The sequence below is a fragment of the Nycticebus coucang genome, chromosome 2, assembly GCF_027406575.1.
Source record: "Nycticebus coucang isolate mNycCou1 chromosome 2, mNycCou1.pri, whole genome shotgun sequence".
NCBI classification, from domain to species: domain Eukaryota; kingdom Metazoa; phylum Chordata; class Mammalia; order Primates; family Lorisidae; genus Nycticebus; species Nycticebus coucang.
The window spans coordinates 121,517,394-121,537,414 of record NC_069781.1 but is presented as its reverse complement, the minus strand read 5'-3'; the positions used below and the strand labels follow the sequence as shown (position 1 = coordinate 121,537,414).

Here is a 20,021-nt window from a genome sequence, read left to right as displayed (position 1 = left end):
TACAGTGAAGACATTTTGCTTGGAATATTTGATTAAGGCTGTCCTCTTTAGTGTTGGAACCATTCTGTCCCTTTTGGAGCAGAAGCTCTGTAAAGGGGTGGGGACTTGTCTGCCTTGATAGAAATATGCCCCCAACTGATCTGGGTGTGAGACACAAAAGGTAAATATGAACGTCTCACTGTTGTTACAGGGAGAGAAAATAAATTGCAAACTGTCAGGGTGAAATGACTTGCTGGAATAGAGAGCAGTTTGCTAGTGCTGGTGGCTTCCTCTTCTAAAACAGACCCAGGATGCTGAATCACATTTTCCAGTGTCTAATCCAGGAACTTTTATCACCATGCTCACTGCTGCTAAGCTACTCTCTGTAGGTCAGGATTTGAGAATGCAGGAAGTTGAGTCTTAGAGCCCTGGCTGAAGCATCCCCCAATCATCTGAATATCACTTGCATCTGAAAGGCTGAGGTATAGAGGAAGCTCTTTTTAGATGAGACCTGTTAAACAAAGCCAAAGCCAAACCCATGTACATACACACACACAGACACCACTCCCCATGCCTTTTTATAGAGTCCTGAGAATAAGTGTGTGCAACTGACCTGTTACCAGCTAGCTTTGGAAAGTGACTTTTGACAGTTTCAGACCTTCGCTCAGCAAGAAAAAACAAAATGAGGAATGTTTTGCAATACAGAGATGTTTGTGAGATGAAAGACATGACTGGGTACCCAGCTAATTCACCCCTAGATGATTCCACCTTATATAATGAAGTGCTGATCTCATTCTGGAGACTCTCTGGTGGATAGAAAATATAATTTCTCACACCTACCAGCATCTGATGATGAATGATGAACAACCTGGCTAATCAACGATGGATTAGCCTATCTGAAATAAGAAGGCTCCAAAATGCTTTCATGAATAAGAGATCTTCCAAAAAGTTATTATATATATATATTTTTATGCATCTAAGAACAATTTCTGTACTAGTCACAGAGTCTTTCTACTTGGCAGATAAGCAGTGCTTGGGAGCTTGAGACAATAATCTTTCCAGAGCAACCCTCATTGAGCAATTGTTTATTTAAGAAGGTGGATGTGTGTAAGTCTGTTAGCAGGTTCTGTTTCCAAAGAGGTGGCAAGGACAATATAAGTACCACCTACCTTCAAAAGTGCAATTAACCATGCCTATAAATCAGAAATGAAACCACTTAACTTTCTTTGAACCACAGAATGTGATGTATTGATTTAGGAGGAGAAAACAGCTCAAGAATCTCCTGCCTCCAAGCCTCCCTCTAGATGAGATTAAATTGTTTCATCTGCTTTTTCCCTCCTGGTGAGTAGGTCAGCTTCAGTGTGGGATTGCACTCAGCAGCGATTTGGCTAGTTTCTGGTTGTGGCTGCCACTCGCCCTTCATAAGGAGATATGTGTACACTGAAAGACTTTCTTTCCACTCTGCAGGATTATTACTTGAGTCTTATTTTAGAAATCCAAGAAATAAGAGCAGGGCTATGGAAACCCATGGGAGCTCCCCTCTCAAGGCTGTTTTCCCTGGTGGTGGTGTCTAAATTCCCAACCCAGAGATTATTGAAGGTAATTCATTGATTACTTTTAGTTTGTCCTGGGTCTGGGCTCCAAAGAGTCTCCCAGAAGCATTTCTTTTATTTGATTTATTTTTCAAAAGCATTTTCTTTTAAGGAAGTTATTTTCCTGGAAACATTTAGCCTTACTTTCTTGATAAATATATTTTAAGTTCAGTAGTCAACAGATTTGCCAGCTGTATACTTTATTGGTCTTTGGAGAATCAAGGACACTGCCTTCTTGCAATGTTCCCAAAAAGGAGACTCATATTTACACTTTGAGATTTGCGCCCTTAGAGCCCAAATGCTGGCATGTCTTCAAGAGAGAAGTCACTCTGCCCTTTTCAGTGGAACAGTGAATAGGGATGTTCTCTGAGAGATGGTCACTGAAGCCATTATGGAACAGATGGTCTTGAGGGGGTATTGTTGATTGGAAGGAACCTTTACATAAGGGTCCACAGCTCAGCCTAGCATCAGAGACTGTTAGTGATGAATGAGGCATTGGGAAATCAGAAAGTCCCAGACCTTCCTAACTATTAGGATTCAGGATATAAAAGGAGCCCAGGACATCTGGGATTTGTATAGCCGAGAGTGAATAGAATCTCAGAGAATGAAACAAAAGGCTCTAATACGTTGGTGTCTTCCAACAGAAGATACCTAATGAGAAGGTTTGGGGATAGGCTTGCTAGGCAAGATCAACCCAGGAAATTGTTTCCATTGCCTTTAGAGACTAGTGTTAATGGAAAGTAATTCAAATTCTGTCTAATAACTTAAAGAGGTTTATTCTAAAAACCAAATGAACAAACAAACAAAAAACTCAAAGCAACAAGAAAAAGAGGTTTATTCTAAGCCAAATATGTGTGACCATGGCCTGGGGAAAATGGTCTCAAGAGATTTTGAGAAAATGTACTGGAGGCTGCCAGGTTACAGTTTGGTTTTATACATTCATTGGGACAGAAATTATAGGTAAAACCATAAATCAGTGCATGGAAGGTATATATTGGTTCTGCCATAAAAGGCAGGGCATCATGAAGTAAAGGGTTTACAAGTTATATGTTGGTTTTAAGGATTCTTTGGTTGCTAATGGATTGAAAGAGTTATGCTTTATCAGAAGACTTGGAGCTGGTAGAAAGGTCTGCTTGACTTAATTAAAATAAGATGGGTTTGGTCTTCTATGTGTCATGTGATGCTATCCCAGAATCAGGTTGGGAAGTAAGCCACATTATACCAGGTTAATAAAAAGCCTGTTTAATGAGATTTTATTATTTGCCTCGTGACTCGCCAGGATTTTTAGAAAAGAGTTTGGGCAGGAGAAAAAAATGTCACAGTTTAGTCTTCACTAGTCTCCTTTTTTTAACTGAATAGTTAATGGTGTTCTGGCATAATTGCCCTGAGCTTTGTTAAATCCTTTAACAAATTATATGTTAATAGGTACTTTGCTTGGCAGATCTTTTGAATATGCAACTTCCAGGTAGAGTTGAGAAGTTATCTATCTTTAGTCAGTGTACTCTTCAGGAATGGGATGAGTAAGTGTGTGGTGTGGTGTTTGCTTTTTTGAATCTGAATTGGGAGAAGATGCTGATTTTAAGCAGAACTAGAAAGCAACAGAGAGGAAAGATTTTGGGGGATCATCACTATTTACCTAAACTATAAGAGGAGAGTGGTTCTACCTTTTCCCAGATTCAGCCATTTCTCAAATCATACCTGTTTTCTGCTTTTGTATGGAAATTACCCAAGATCATTGGGTCTTCCTGCACCTTTCTTTACCTCCATTTTGCAATTGGCAATCCAATAAACTTATTCCTAGGTATTTCCCCCACACCATTTAGGCTTTGTCATTATTGGAAAATTCTCCACAAATGCACACAGTCAAAACATACAGCTTATTGAAAACTGACATCTTGTTAGCTTTCTGTTCTCTCTACATTTCCCCCATAACTGGATATACTAAATTACCACTTTAGCCCAGAAAAAGTTGGGTCTTGTTTTAGTTTGGGGAGGTATATCTTTGAGGAATGCTTAGGAGCTTTATCGCCAAGTTGGACATCTATATGTTCGGATCCTGTGACAACATTGTCTTAGCTTTCCTCATGAGTGATCTGAGAGGTGGAACCATTTTGTGGGAATTTTCTGAGGGAATATGTCCTTCTCTTACTAGAAACACCCATTCTCCAAGTAAACAGTGAGAAGCCAAGAAACAGCAAAGGTGGGTGGGAAGGGCTGAATCTGCTATTTTTATAATCTGAGATACCTGTACCCTGCATTTATTACAACCTAAATGAGGACAGCATAACCTTTATGGTCTCTGGAGGTGATAGAATCTCACTCCCCTGCCACAGTCTCCTGTGGCTCACACACTGTTCTTTCCATGGGGCCTGAGGTGGGGGGAGGCAGGAGGCTGCACAAGCAGTTGTTAAAGAGTACCTTTCTCCTCTCCTTTTTCTTGAAAACATTCTTACAAAAGCAATGTTCTATTCAGCTTGCCATTATGCTAAAAGCTTTTCCTTGGAAGACAATAGCTGTTCTCAGAAAAAAAAAAAAAAGATTTACACGGGGTCCCAAGGGTATAATGAGCTACCACAGGCACCTGACTGGGGTTGGGAGTTGTCACTTGTAAGTGGTTTTAAATTAGAACAGAGTGGAAAAATACGCAGTTACAGAGTTCCCCTTTTGGCTCTTTCTGCAAATCATTTTCCATTCTCTCTGGCCTTTGTCTTTTTTTGAGACACCTGATCAGGTATGTGAAGAACAGAGTTTTCCATTGGGGAGAACGAGAAGTGACAACAGTGGTTGGTTTAAGTAAAACAGAAACTCAAGTGGAGTGAAAACCTCGCATTCTAGAAATTTCTGTGTATATACTTTCCAGAGACACATGGGGCCAAGTACTATGTGGGATCACTGAATTTTATTACAATGTATGATGATGATTGAGTTTATATTTCTCAATTACGAGTAGGGGACTGGGCTCAGGGACATGAACTGACCTATCTAGGTAACGGGGCTAGTTGGTGGCAGAGGTAGCTCTAGATTGTAGCTTCTTGTCTCCTGGCTAATTTTTTTTTCTTTAAAGTGCTGCTTCTGACAAATATTAGAGCTAAAATATTAACTACAAGATCATAATGACTTCTCTCCATGGAAATTTTTAATAAAAGGAATTAGAATTAGAGAAACTGAACTGTGCCCTTTTCTTGCCTTGGGATTTCCGTCTTTTCAGGCAGCCAGGGCTAGGATCTATAGCAGATATTTGGAATACAAAGATAAATATTGTTTAATCTTTGTCTTTGAGGCACTCACAATCTGCAGGGAATGTGTGTGTGTGTGAAGTCATGTAAATAGGTCATTATAATACAGCAAGCTACAGACGAATCAGGCTTAAACTAAGGTCAGTGGAGGCACAGACAAGAGAGAATTTATCTGCACGGTGAAATAAAAAGGGAACTTATACTCACAAAGGTCACCGGTATAAGCCCCACATGCATGGTGGTCTTATACTGATGCAGCTTTGCTTCCAAGGAAACCTTAGTTGGAATCCAAAAACTATATGAAGAACAACTCATATCTTTCTTGAAATGACAGGAAAGGAGAGTATGCAAAACACATCCAAAGCACCTTATGTTTGTCTTTCTTTCTCTTTCTCACTGTTGTTGATCTGCACACACCTAGTAATTCACAGCAATGCCACTGTCTTTCAACAAAGACCCTCAAAACTCTATGACATCTAGACAGGTTGACTATCTTCCCTCTGCTTCCCAGTTTGGCTTGGTCACTCCAAAAAAAGGAAACCCAAGCATCCTTTCTCCTATCAAGGATGGTTGGAGTGGGTGGGAAAGAGTGTAAAACTCTACAGGTAGTTTTTTTTTTTTTACTCTACAGGTAGTTTAATAGCTTGACTTATTTTCTACCACGTAAGTTTTACCCTCACAAAGTTATAATCATATCATTTGGTTCTCATGGCTGCTTTTTGAATTCAGAAAGAAAATGATTATATGCTGTTTTTATGAATGATAGAACCATCAGTGCAAATGCCATTTAATCTGCAATTTCAAGTCAAACTTCCATGTGCAGAAAAATGGAAGCACTGAATTTTTTTTTTTTTCAAGCAGAAAAATTGCATTGCAGAAGCAAGAAGGCTTGGACACGGTGCTGGGAAAATCCCAGGGTGAAAGCACATGTAGTGAGAGTAAGATGGAGTCAGTCAGCCTAGGGCTGACATGACACAGCTGATCTGGTGTAGGTCCTAGTAACCTTCACCTCCTGTCTCCCCATTCTTATTGTTTTGTAAATTTGGCTCCCAACATAAAGATGCCCATTGTTAGTAGTTTAGGAGGATTGATTTAGGATATTAACTTTTGAATTGGAAATGTAATCACTGAGTCATGCTGATTATTATTTAAAATAAGAGTTAGTCTTTGCTTTGAACCTTTATCTATAAAACTGGGATTTGGGAAATGGAAGAACAGAACAGTTTTGGAGAGGCTACTCTCACTGTTCTGCAGAATTGCTGGCCTTCTGAAAAATAATGTTTGGTGGACCTATCCTAGTCTCCTCATATTGGCTGAGAGTGATAGGAGGCTAGACCCTCTTCATGCTGTAACAAGGGTACCAGGATTACAGAATGCTGGATTGACTATGGGGACAGAAAATGAAGTGAGAAAAGAAAGTTGGGCTAAATGATAAACAGCCTTCTTTTTCTTATTGGGAAGTTTCTCTTGAAGGCAATGATATGTTAACAGGATGTTATTAAAAGCAGAGCAACGACAAGATGAGACTGTTGGAGGAGGGTTCTGTGGCAGTAATGAGGAAAGTCTGCAGTGAGGAGAGTAGCGGTGACATGCAGTCCAGGCAGGAGGAACTCTTACACATTTAGACTCTAGATTCAAACTGAGGTTCGAGACTTGGTTCTGCCATTTATTAAATTTGTGACCTTGGAAAAGATACTTAAACACTCTGTGCCAGCATTTCTCCATCTACCTTTTCATGTAGCCTTGTGAAGTTTGTAAAGAGCTAAGAACAGTGTTTATTACATAGTGAGTGTTTAAGAAATATTAGCAGTGGTTGGTCATCTATATGGGTGATGAGATTTCAAAGGAAGATAGGTCTAGGGAAATTGAAGGGAAAGGTCTCAATTTGGGAGACATGTCTAAGTCAGACATCTTGGTGATTTGTTCAGAGTACAGATGAAGGGTAAGGAGTTGAAATATTTCTACTTTGGTTGGTGGGTGAATAGTTTTGTGCCAACAAAGAAATATGTAAGAAAAAGAATAAGACTGTTGTGGAGAAATAATGAGTTCAATTTTGAAAATATACATTTTCAGAGGCCTGCAAATTATATAAGAACTCAGGCTAAATGTAATTAATTACAAAGCTAATATACTATGAAATATAATCTATTTCAGAGAGAATGAAACAAATTTTGTATTACCTAAATAATTTTCTCAATTAGCAAGGATACTAGAGTTGACTGTATGCAGTTATTATAGCAAAAATACATGTAATGTATTTCATCAGATTCAATCCCAGAACATTTTAGTCTATACATTTGTTCATATGATGCAATGATTTACATATTTTAAAGTAATTAACTATTTACAAAATATTAACATTTACATACGACAAACTGTTCTATGTAACAGTCCTATGAGATAAGAAAAAATTTTACATTTATTATCTTTGTGTTCAGATGATGAACTTTAGGACCCGAGAAAGTCGTATAATAAATAAGAGTATCACGTGGATCTGAGATTGCAAGTAGAGAGAATAAGGTGGAGTCATTCAGGCAGGGCTGAGATGACTCAGCTGGAGTCATTCAGGTAGGGCTGAGATGACTCAGCTGGTCTGGTTGGTTTAGGTCCTACATGGCTTCACCTCATGTCTTCCATTCTTGTTTTGTAAATTCAGCTTTAACCTAAAAGTGTATATCTTGAGTAGTTTAGGGCAATTGATTTAGGAGACTAACTTTTGAAGTGGAATGTTGTTATGTGGGTCATGAGTTATATCAATTGCTATTTATTATAAGTCATGGATTATGGTGATTAGTGTTGTTTAAGATAAATGTTAATTACTGTTGTTTAAGATAAGGGTTAGTATGGTTCTTGCCTTTAACTTTTATGTATGAAACTATGATTTTGGAAATGGAAGGACAGAATCATCTTGGAGAGGCTACTCTGTTTCCAGAATTGCTGGCCTTCTGACAAATAAAGTTTGGTGGACCTATCCCCATCTCTGCATATTGGCCGACAGTGGCAGGCAGATGGACCCTCTTTGTCTGTTAACATATTTATAACTAAACTATCTGAATCCTAAACACCATGACCCTAACTCCTGTATCAGCCTCCTTTTTTAGCTGTGCGGTAATGTAAGAAAATGCCTTTATGAATACAATCACCCACGTAAAAGAACAATTGTTTATGAAGTAAGTAATATGTTCTAGGCTTCTCCATTGTGTTTAGTACTCATGTGGACATGTTAACATGAATAACCCTCATAATTTTATTAAAATCTAAATTTTACTGCCTCTGCATGCCTTTTCTACACATATCTCACCCCCTTGTCACTCAATACTCTTCAATGATATAACTTATTACTATTTTTTTTTAACACAGCATCACAACCACCTTCCCTGGGTGTCTGCATTTGCTATTCTCATTCAGTCCAATGCTTTTCTTCTATTACTTTGTGTAGTTAATTTCTCCTTGTCCTGTATTCTCCCACTCAGGTCAAGGAAACCTTCCTGGGTCACTGTATCTAATGTTGTTTCCTTACCCAAAATCTCTTTGTAGCATGACCATGTTATCTTTTCTTCCTTGCCCATAAGACTGAGTTCCAGGAAAGCACAGTTGCATGCTATATAAATATACACACACATATATGTATATATTACATCAGATTTCACTCCCTGTGAAAATCCAAATCTTTCCCCTATGAATTCTGAGAATTGAAAGCTTCACCAAATTCTTTTTGGTCCGCTGGGAAATATATATTTCCATTGTGTCTCTAGGAACCTAACACAATCTCTGCACAAAGCAGGTACATAACAAATATTTATTGAACAAACAAATGAAATCTCTGAAACTGTTCTTGCTCCCATCTACAATCCAAGGCCTTTAAACTCTCTTGAAAAGTTGCTTCTTTACTTGGTATTTCCTGAGATCCCCATAGGCAGCCACAAATGTACAAATAAAGCAACCATTGACTACAGTCTCCGTTATGGGCCACTCCATTCTTCTCCTGATGTTTGGACTTCTCTTGGTAGTTGTCTGCTGTCTTTGCAGCTGTGAAAAAGACCTTTGTCACTGTCATTGCTGGATTTTCAGAGAGTTGCTGTATGTCATGTAAAGGTAGGAGAATAGCACTCTCCAAAACTCTGCTACACATCCACATTACCCGAAGTAGTGTGAGTCTCTCCAAGTCTCCCCAGACTCCTTCACAGTCTTTTTGCAACCCCATTTATCCATAATTTAGATAACTCTCTCTTTCAGGGTCCCCCCATCTAAGGCACAAAAACCTAACCAAAACTCCTCATTTGGATCTTTAACAACCTGACAGCTCCCCTATGAGTCAAACTCAGTATAGCAGGCTTTGCTGGCCAGATACTCTGATACATGTATGTATCTTGCAGAAGTCTCACAACCTGACCATGACCATGAATTTGTTATTAGAATTCCCATTAAAATTTTTGGTTTTCAGGTAACAAAATGATACAAGAATTGATCATGGATATTTATGTCTGTAGAAAAATTATGAAGACATGCTGAAAAAAAGCTATCACACTAGATTTTAGATAGTGATTCCAACTGAGGAAGGGGGAAACAGAAAGGCAAAGGGAAATGAATTTTAAATCTGTTGGGGAGTTTGGATTTCTTAAAGAAAAAGAGTTCTAAAAAATATGGTAAAATATTAACAACTTTTAAACACGAGTCTCTGTTATATTATTTCCTGAGTGTCTCCAACTTTATTTATATTTCATATCTAAAATTAAAAAATTGAATTACAAAGTGCCAATGTGTCATCTTTGTTTCAAAAATGCATAAAGTAAAAAATGTGAAAATAACTCCTTATTGCTCCTCAGAAAATTGTTGCTAGAAGTTTTATGTTTATCTTTTAGTGTACAAATACACACATATGCATACACATCCGCTTACTCCCACACAAGCATGTAATCTAGGTAAAATGGATTTAAATTAGTCTTTTTGAAATTTACTCCCTGTGAAAATCCAAATCTTTCCCCTATGAATTCTGAGAATTGAAAGCTTCACCAAATTCTGTGCCACCCACTTTATATTCCCACAAAGAGCATAGGAGATTATTTTCCTCCATGGCTAGGTCAGCAATAGATTTGTCTTCTATAGTTTTATACTTACCAGTGTTCAAAAATCTTAATCCCTCATGAACCCCCCACCCCATTTTATACTTACCAGTGTTCAAAAATCTTAATCCCTCATAAACCCCCCACCCCATTTTAGTGTTACTTAGTTAGATTATTTTTGGGCATAACGCCAGTGATCTATATTTTAGAATATCTGTTTAGATTTCTTCGTTTTAAATTGCTTACTTTAAAAATAATTTGTCTAATTTTTCTGTTAAGTAATTAGATGATTTGTCTTTCTCTAAATGATTTATAAGGAGCTTTTTATGTATTAGAAATATTCTTTTTTGTCAAACACTAATTTATTCATTTAGCAAACATTTTTCGATTATTGATCATTGTTCTAAATACATGGTGTTACCAAAGTTCAGCACTTGTCCCCAAGGCTGCATCAGTAGAAAGAGGAAAAGTGGTTTGAGAGGGAAGAGAAGGAAACAGTAGTTTATTGATTTGCCAGCAGATCAGGAGGTTGTCAGATTCCCGGCTTAAAGTACCAATGTCCTGACTCTGAGCAGAAATACAGAGCTATTAAAGGACAGGTTTCAGCTTTAGGCAATTGCTGTTCAACTATTGTTAGTGGTTCTGTTTCATCCCATCTTCAGCTAAGACAATCTCAGTGATTTCACCTAGATAATACCCTTGAGCCATCTCTTGAGGTACAAAGAACAAAGAACACTCCCTTGCCTCTTCTGACCACTGGCCTGAGGCAGGGGTGCAGGTTTTAATTCCCCCAAAAGAGTGGGGAGTTTTTAGAGACAGAAAACATTTTTACCCTTTTTCAGACTATTTTCCCTAAATATTCTAGGAGATATTTTCTCCTAGTTTGCCATTTCTTTTTAAATGTGTTAACTTTTTGCTTAATTTTCATTGAGTTTAATATAACAATCTTCTTTTACACTTGTGAGAGTAATGCATTAGGGGCAAAAAAATCCCATTTTACAGATGATGGAAGTAAGACCCAGTGAGCAAAAGGTAATGTATATGTGCTATTAAACATGGAGGCAGAAATCAGAATTTAGTTCTTCTCTAAACAGATAGAGCTTTATTTTTAATATAATACTTAGAATTCATATAACATATAGGACAAGATAAAGGAACAAAAATAAAATGTAAGTAGTATACGCTACTCAATTTAAAAATGCAACATTACCCAAACTTGAACTCCCTATAAGAGTTTTCCTAATGACTTTCACTATTACCACCTGCAAGTAACTACTACCCTGAATTCTGTGTTAAATGATATTTTGCTTTTCTTTATATTTTAAAATTACATATTTATATATCTCTGACAATCTACTGTGGAGTTTGCCTATTTGCATCTTTATGTCATCAGAAACGTACTATATAAATTTTGTGTGTGTGTGTGTGTGTGTGTGTGTATAGGCAATTCCTGAGTTGAAAACATCCAACTTATGTACAACCTACATTTACAAACAAAAGTTATTATGGCAAGTCCCCGATTTACAAACATCCAACTGATGTATGACTAGCTCTTATGAATGGGGGCTATTACAGGTAATAGGTAAATGTAGTTGTTCCAACTTACATGCAAATTATTCAACTTAAGAACAAACTTATAGAACCTATTTCATTCATAACCCAGAGAGGACTATGTAATATCTATACTTATTTTCTTAAACATATTTTTGAGACAGATCTATGTTGACATGTTTGAGTTGACATTGAATCATTTCTTTTTTTTTTTGTTTGTTTTAGATTACAAGGATACAAATATTTTGGCTACATGAATTGCTTTTTTACAGTTTAAGTTGATATTGTAAGTGTGCTCATCACCCATATAAGATGCATTGTACCCATTAGATGTGTGAATTTAATCCTTCCCTCCTGCCCCCCACTCCTTGCTTGCTTTCTGCTTAGTTTTACTACCAAATGTGCACATTGGTGTTAATTTATTAGTTTCAATTTAATAGTGAGCACATGTCATATTTGTTTTTCTATTCTTGCTATGGACTTCACTTAGAAGAATGGGCTCCAGTTCTATTCAGGTTGTTATAAAAGGTATTATTTTCATGGTTGAGTAGTATTACGTGATATATGTATATCACATTTTATTAATCCTTCCATATACTGATGGGTACTTAGGTTGATTTCACATCTTTGTGATAATGAGTTGTGCTGCAATAAACATTTGTTTGCCCATTTCTTTTTGATAAAGTGACTTTTTTTTCCTTTGGGTAAAGATTCAATAGTGGGATTGCTGGATCAAATGCTGGGTCTACTTTTAGTTCTTTGAGGAATTCCATACAACTTTCAATAGAGGTTGTATTAATTTTCAGTCCGACAGTGTACCACATATAACACATGCTGGCATGGGTATGGAGAGAATCTTTCTTTTTTATTGTTCTCTAATACTCCTATGTATGAATTTAGGTCCAGTCATCCCCTCCTTATTCATAAGTTGAAGGCCTAAACTTCAGTATGCTTATATTCAACTTAAACTATGAAAAAGCAATTCATGTAGCCAAAATATTTGTATCTCTGTAATATTCTTTTTTTCTTCTTTATTATTTTTTTATTATTAAATCATAGCTTTGTACATTAATGCGATCATGAGGCACCATACACTGGTTTTATAATCCGTTTGACACATTTTCATCACACTGGTTAACATAGCCTTCCTGGCATTTTCTTAGTTACTGTGTTAAGACATTTACATTCTACATTTACTAAGTTTCAAATGTACCCTTGTAAGATGCACCACAGGTGTATCTGTGTAATATTCTACAACAACAACAACAAATGATTCAAATGTCAACTCAAACATGTCAACATGGATCTGTCTCAAAAATATGTTTAACAATAAGGAAATAATTATTGTTAGATGAGGTCATAAGGGTATAACCCTCATAAGATAAGTTTTCTTAAAAGAAGAGATGCTAGAGAGATCACTCCCTCTCTATTATGTGAGGAAAGAGAGAAGGTGGTTCATCAGTAAGCCAGAAAGAGGTCCTTTACCTAAACCCAAGCATGCGGTACTGCTATCTCAGACCTCCAGCTTTTAGAACTGAGACAATAAATTTCTGTGTTTAAGCTACACAGTTTATGGTATTTCCTCTTGGAATTTTATGGTTTGGATCTTATGTGTAAATCTTTAGTTCATTTTGAATTAATTTTTGTGTATGGTATGAGATAAAGGTCCAATTTTGTTCTTCTATATGTAGTTATTCAGTTTTCTTAACACTTTTCTGGAAGAGGCTGTCCTTTTCCTATTGTGTGTTCTTGGCACCTCTGTCAAAAACAAATTAGCCATAAATGCATGGATTTATTTTTTTTGGCTATCTATTCTGTTTCATTAATCCACACATCTGATTTAATTTTTAATTTTTTATTTAGTTTTCTTATTTTTTAAATTAAATCATAAACACACAGGTCATGTATACATTAATGCATTTATGGGGTACAATGTGCTGATTTCATTTAGAATTAGGAATGCTTACATCACACTGGTTAATATACACCTCATCTCATTTACTGAATTATTGTGTTAAGACATTTATACTCTATACTAATAGATCTGACATGTACCTTTGCATTATGCACCATAGGTGTGATCCCACCCTTCACCCTCCCTTGATATGATCTCCCCTCTTCTCCTCTCATTCCCCCTCCTCCCTCCTTCATCTTGGGCCATAGTTGTGATCTATTCTTCATATGAAAGTGTGAGTGATTGTAAATTGGTTTCATAATAGTACTGAGTGCTTTGGATATTTTTTTCTTCCATTCTTGAGATACTTTACTAAGTAGGATATATTCCAGCTCCATCCATTTAAACATGAAAGAGGTAAAGTCTCCATATTTTTTAAGGCTGCATAATATTCCATGACATACATATACCACAATTTATTAATCCATTCATGGGTCAGTGGGCACTTGGGCTTCTTCCATGACTTAGCTATTATGAATTGAGCTTAATGAATAATCTGGTGCAAATATCTTTGTTATAAAGTGATTTTTGGTCTTTTGGATATACACCTAGTAGGGGAATTGCAGGATCAAATGGCAGGTCTACTTTTAGATCCTTGAGTATTCTCCATACTTCTTTCCAAAGGGGACATTAGCTTGTACTCCCACCAGCAGTGCAGAAGTGTTCCCTTTTCTCTACATTCACTTCAACATCTGTAGTTTTGAGATTTTGTTATGTGAGCCACTCTTACTGGAGTTAGATGATATCTCAAAGTGGTTTTGATTTGCATTTCTCTGATGATTAAAGATGAGCATTTTTCATGTGTCTGTAGGCCATGTGCCTATCATCTTCAGAGAAGCTTTTGTTCAAGTCCCTTGCCCACAATGAAATGGGATTACTTGTTCTTTTCTTATTAATAAGTTTGAGTTCTCTGTGCATTCTGGTTATCAAACCTTTTTCAGAAGTATAACCTGCAAATATCCTCTCTCATTCTGAGGGTTGTCTACTTGCTTTACTTACTGTGTTCTTGGCTGTGCAGAACCTTTTTAGTTTGATCAGATCCCAGTAATGTATTTTTGGTGTTACTTCAATTGCCTGTGTGTGTGGGGTCCTCCTCATAAAGTATTCTCCCAGGCCAATTTTTTCAGGTGTTTCACTGGCAATCTCTAAGAATATTTATAGTTTCATGTCTTAAGTTTAAATCTTTTATCCAGTGAGAGTCAAGTTTTGTTAATGGTGAAAGGTGTGGGTCCAGTTTCAGTTTTCTGCAAGTCGCCAGCCAATTCTCCCAGCACCATTTGTTAAATAGGGAATATTTCCACCAATTTATATTTTTGATAGGCTTATCAAATGCTGATAAGTGTCTGGGTTCATCTCTTCGTTCTCAATTCTGTTCCATACATCTACCTCCCTGTTTTGTGCCATTATCATGCTGTTTTGATCGCTATAGATTTATAGTATAGTTTGAAGTCTGGTGGCATGATTCCTCCTGATTTGTTTTTATTTCTGAGTAATATCTTGGCTATTTGAGGTTTTTTCTGGTTCCATATAAAATGAAGTACTATTTTTTCCATAAAGTTTCACGGTGGTGCTTTGATAGGGATTGCATTACATTTGTATATTGCTTTGGGTAATACGGGCATTTTAACAATGTTGATTCTTCCTAGCCATGAGCATGTTATGTTTTTTCATTTGTTAACATCTTCAGCTATTTCTTTTCTCAGAGTTTCATAATTCTGTTTATAGAGATCTTTCATATCCTTTGTTAGGTAAATTCCCAAATATTGTTCTTCTTTGGAACAACTGTAAAGGGAATAGAGTCCTTCACTGTTTTTTCAGCTTGACTATTATTGGCATATATAAAAGCTACTAATTTTGTGAGTATTGATGTTGTATCCTGAGATGCTACTGAATTCCTTGATCACTTCTAAGAGTTTTGTGGTTGAGTCCTTGGGGTTTTCCAGGTATAAAATCATATCATCTGTGAAGAGTGAAAGTTTGATATACTCTGACCCTATTTGAATACCCTCTATCACCTTCTCTTGCCTGATTGTGATGGCTAAGACTTCCATTGCAATGTTAAAAAGCAGTGGAGACAATGGGCAACCATGACTGGTTCCTCATCTGAGTGGAAATGTTTTCAATTTTACTATATTCAATGTGATATTGGCTGTGGGTTTGCTGTAGATGGCCTCCATCAGTTTAAGAAAAGTCCCTTCTATACCTATTTTCTTAAGTGTTCTGATCATGAAAGGATGCTGGCTATTGTCAAAAGCTTTGTCTGCATCTATTGAGAGAATAATATGGTCTTTGTTTTTTAGTTTGTTTATGTTTTGTATTATATTTATGTATTTACATATATTGAACCAACCTTGAGACCCTGTTGGTCATGGTGTATAATTCATTTAATGTGTTGGTAGATTCTGTTTGCTAGAATCTTATTGAATACTTTTGTATCTATGTTCATTAAAGATATTGGTCTATAGTTTTTTTTTTCTTGTTGGGTCTTTTCCTGGTTTGGGGATCAGGGTGATATTTGCTTCATAGAACGTGTTGGGAAGTATTCCTTCTTTTTTGATGTTTTGGAAAAGGTTATGTAATATAGGTACTAGTTCTTCTCTAAAGGTTTTCCAGAATTCTGATGTGAAGCCATCTTGTCCCAGACTCTTCTTTTTTGGGAGATTTCGTATAGTTGATTCTATTTCAGTGCTTGATATAGGTCTGTTCAGCATTTCCAATTCTTTCTGATTAAGTCTAGGAAGTTAGTGTGCTCCCAAGTATTGGTCAATTTCTTTCAGATTTTCATATTTCTGAGAATATAAAATATATGCAGTATTCATTAAGGATTTTTTGAATTTCTGAGGTGTCTCTTGTTATTTTGCATTTGTCATTTCTGATTGATGATACTATGGAGTTTAATTTTCTATTTTTGGTTAGATTGGCCAAAGGTTTATCAATTTTGTTGAATTTTTCAAAAAAAAAACCACAACATTTTGATTCATTGATCTTTTAAATAATTCTTTTGTTTTCAATTTCATTTAATTCTGCTCTAATTTTAGTTATTTTCTTCTGCTGGGTTTGGGGTTGGAATGTTCTTCCTTTTCCAGTTGCTTAAGATGTCCCATTAAGTTATTGACTTCTTTTCTTTCTGTTCTCTTGAGGAAGGCTTGCAATGCTATAAATTTCCCTCTTAGGACTGCCTTTGCAGTATCCCACAGGTTCTAATAACTCGTGCCTTCATTATTGTTTTGTTCCAAAAATTTCACAATTTCCTTCTTAATCTTATCTATGACCCAGCTATCATTCAGCATAAGGTTATTTAGTTTCCATGTCTTTGTATAAAGTATGCAGATACCTGTTAAAGGTGAGTTCAACTTTTATGTGTGATGATCGGAGAAAATACAAGGAATAATTTCTATACTTCTAACTTTGCTGAGGTTAGCCTTGTGACCTAAGATGTGATCAATTTTGGAGGATGTTTTATGGGCTGATGAGAAGAATGTGTATTCAATTTTGTTAGGATGAAATGTTCTGTAGATGTCTGTTAAATTCAATTGTTATATGGTGAAATTTACGTCCAAATTTTTTTGCTTAGTTTCTTATTGGAAGATCTATCCAACACTGCCAAAGGGGTGTTAAAATCTCCAACTATTATGGTGCTGGAAGATATTAAATTGCTCGTGTCTGTCAGGGTCTGCCTTATAAATTGAGAAGCATTGTGGTTGGGTGCATAAATGTTAATAATTGACATCTTATCATGTTGAGTGTTTCCCTTAACAAATATGAAGTGACCATCCTTGTCTTTCCTTACTTTTGTTGGTTTAAAGCCTATTGTATCTACAAATAAAATTGCCACCCCTGCTTTTTTCTGATTTCCATTTGCTTGGATTAGCGATGTCTATCCCTTCACCCTGAGTCTATATTTATCCTTAAGGTAAGATGAGATTCTTGTATTCAACAGATATATGGCCTGAGTTTTTGTATCCAATCAGCTAACCTGTGCCTCATAAGAGGACAGTTTAAGCCATTCATATTAATTGTGAGTATTGATAAGCCTGGTAGTATTTTGGGTGTCACGTTTTTCAAAAGTCCAGTGGACATTTTGAATCTTTTCACCACTGTGGAAATTGGGTTTTGGTCTAGAATTTCAGAGTGATTTTATGTTGGTGGTAGAGTACTGTGCTGGTCATCATGGAGGATGGGTCTGAGGATATCCTGAAGAGCTGGTTTGGTTATGACAAATTTCTTCAATGTGTGCATGTCATTAAAGTATTTCACTTCTCCATTATAAATTAAGCTCATTTTAGCTGGATACAGGATCCTGGGCTCCTAGGCTGAAAGTTGTTTTGTTTTAGGTGATTGAAGGATGATGACCATCCTCTTCTGGCTTGAAAAGTTTCAGCAGAAAGATCTGCAGTCATTCTAATATTCTTCCCCTTGTAGGTTATGATTTTCTTACGTCTGGCTGCTTGCAGGAGTTTCTCCTTCATATTAATTTTGGTGAAGTTAATTACAATGTGTCTAGAAAATGCTTTATTTGAGTTGAGCATGCTGGGGTTTAGAAACTGTCTGCTATCTGGATTTCATTGTCTTTTGCCATGCTTGGGAAGTTCTCCTCAATTATCTCTTGGAGTAGAGTATCTGTGCCTTTCAGACCATCCTCTTCTCCTTCAGGGATTCCTATGAGGCAAATGTTTGCCCTTTTGGAGTGTTCCCACAATTTTCTCAGGGAGTGACTCATTTTTGCTCTCCACTACTCTTCCTCTTTGAGTGTTTGGGAGTGTTCAAAAGCTTTGTCTTCAATGTCAGAGATCCTTTCTTCCGCCTGCTCCATTCTGTTACTGAGGGATTTTACTATATTTCTCAGATCTTTGAGGGCTGAAAATTCTTGCCCCAATGTGTCAAAATCTTTGATGATATTGTCTTTTAATTCATTGAATTCTTGAGACAACCTTTGAATTGCTCTTTGAATTTCTAATTACATCTTTACACCCATTCTGTTAATCTTATTCACAATCCAAGTTCTGAATTCAATTTCTGACATTTTAGCCATTTGTTTATGAATGGGATCTTCTGTTATGTCTCCTTTGTCATTCCTTGGGGGAGTTGACCTACTCTGATTATTCTTCTTGCCAGAGGTTTTCTGCTGATTCTGCTCCATGATTATTTTTCACCATTTGACTAGAGAAGCTGATGAGGTAAAATTGAATTGAGGGCTCCTGGAGTTGTAATTAACCAGCCATTTACCAAAGAACTGGGACTGGTGATTGCAGCTTTTCCCTTAGAGCTTTACAAAGGTCCCATTCAGAACTACAGCCTGAAACTCTGGGGACCTGCTAGATGTGGTGGTGCTGACCTGCTAGGCTCTGCCCAATTCTAGTGAATCAGTGGCTTTGGGATGAAATATCAGCTTTGGAAATATATAAGCAACTAAGACACCTCCCCCACCCACACAGGCAAGAACTGGAAGGGGAGTCCCACACTCCCACAACAACACAATCAGGGTACAACCTTGGTGGGTCTCTGGGTGATTGGCCTAGGTCAAGAATTCCAAACCAATTGTTCCGGTCAATGCAAACATTGATCTGGTGGGAGAGTTCAAAAGGTCTTCAGTATCTAGGCAGCAGAGGTCCACTGGCAGCTCAATTTGACCCCAGTGGGAGGGACTGTGGTGCCTCCACCACTGTCAGGGGTGGTGCTGCCACTGTCTGGGGTGGTGCTGCCAGTCTGGGGTACTGCTGTGTGCAGGTAACCAGAGTCAAAGGGGAGCTAGAGGGCACTGCCACCGGCTGCAAGAGTCATGGGAGCTGGGTGAGGAACAGGAAGGCAGAGACACTGACCCCCGGCCTTGGGCTGCAGAAGCCAGGCAGGAAGCTGAAGGGCCGAGTCTCCAGCCACAGGCCTCGGGTCTCAGGAGCCAGGTGGGGAGCCAAAGGGCAGAGTCACCAGCTGTGGGCTGCAGGTTTCAGAAGTCAGGGAGGAGTTGCTGTCTATAGGCAGCAGGTTGTAGGAGCTGGGCAAGAGTCACTTTCGTGGCTGCTGAATGCAGGAGCTCAGAGGTGGTCTGCTGAGCCTGGGAGCCAGTAGGGCCACTGTCCCCAGGTGGTCATTAGCGCAGGTCCTGAGCTGTACTCTTTCCAACATGGAGCAAGTCTCTCCCCCCTTGTTACTGTCTGCCTCTATTAAAGTTATAATTTCAGTGCAACTGCCCCACAGCTCAAGAGGTGCCCCACCCTAGCAAAAATCTGCCAAATGCTGTGGATTTTGCAGGGGGTAGTCTTCCAGACTGCCAGGAGAGGGGGGAGGGGTGGATTGGGAGTTCAGGAAGGTAGGGAGAATATTTTTGGCCCAGGCAAGAGACTGCCTGGGCTTGTAATGATATCTCTCTGGGGAGGGAGTCCCCACCCTCAGTGTCCTCTCTGCTTTGGTGAAACAAAAGTTCCTCTGTTCTCTACTCACCTCAAGCCTCTTTCCTGGGGGTGGGGGTGAGCAAGGGGAAGGATTCCCGTCATCTTTGGGATAGGTTTTGTACCTGAAATTTGTTTCCTTGGAGTCTCAGCTTGTTGCAAGCCTATCAATCCTCTCTCTCAGCTCAGCTCCTGATCTGCTTTATTGGGTTATTTCTGGCTATGATTTCTCCCTCTGGATGGGAGCCTCTGCCGAAATC

The 20,021-nt window shown here is 37.8% G+C and overlaps 1 protein-coding gene across 3 annotated transcripts in view; it reads left to right on the top strand.

Annotated features, from left to right (window-relative positions):
* Positions 1-20,021, top strand: part of AGBL1 (AGBL carboxypeptidase 1) — a 698,527-nt gene that overhangs the window by 164,890 nt on the left and 513,616 nt on the right. The window lies entirely within an intron of this gene.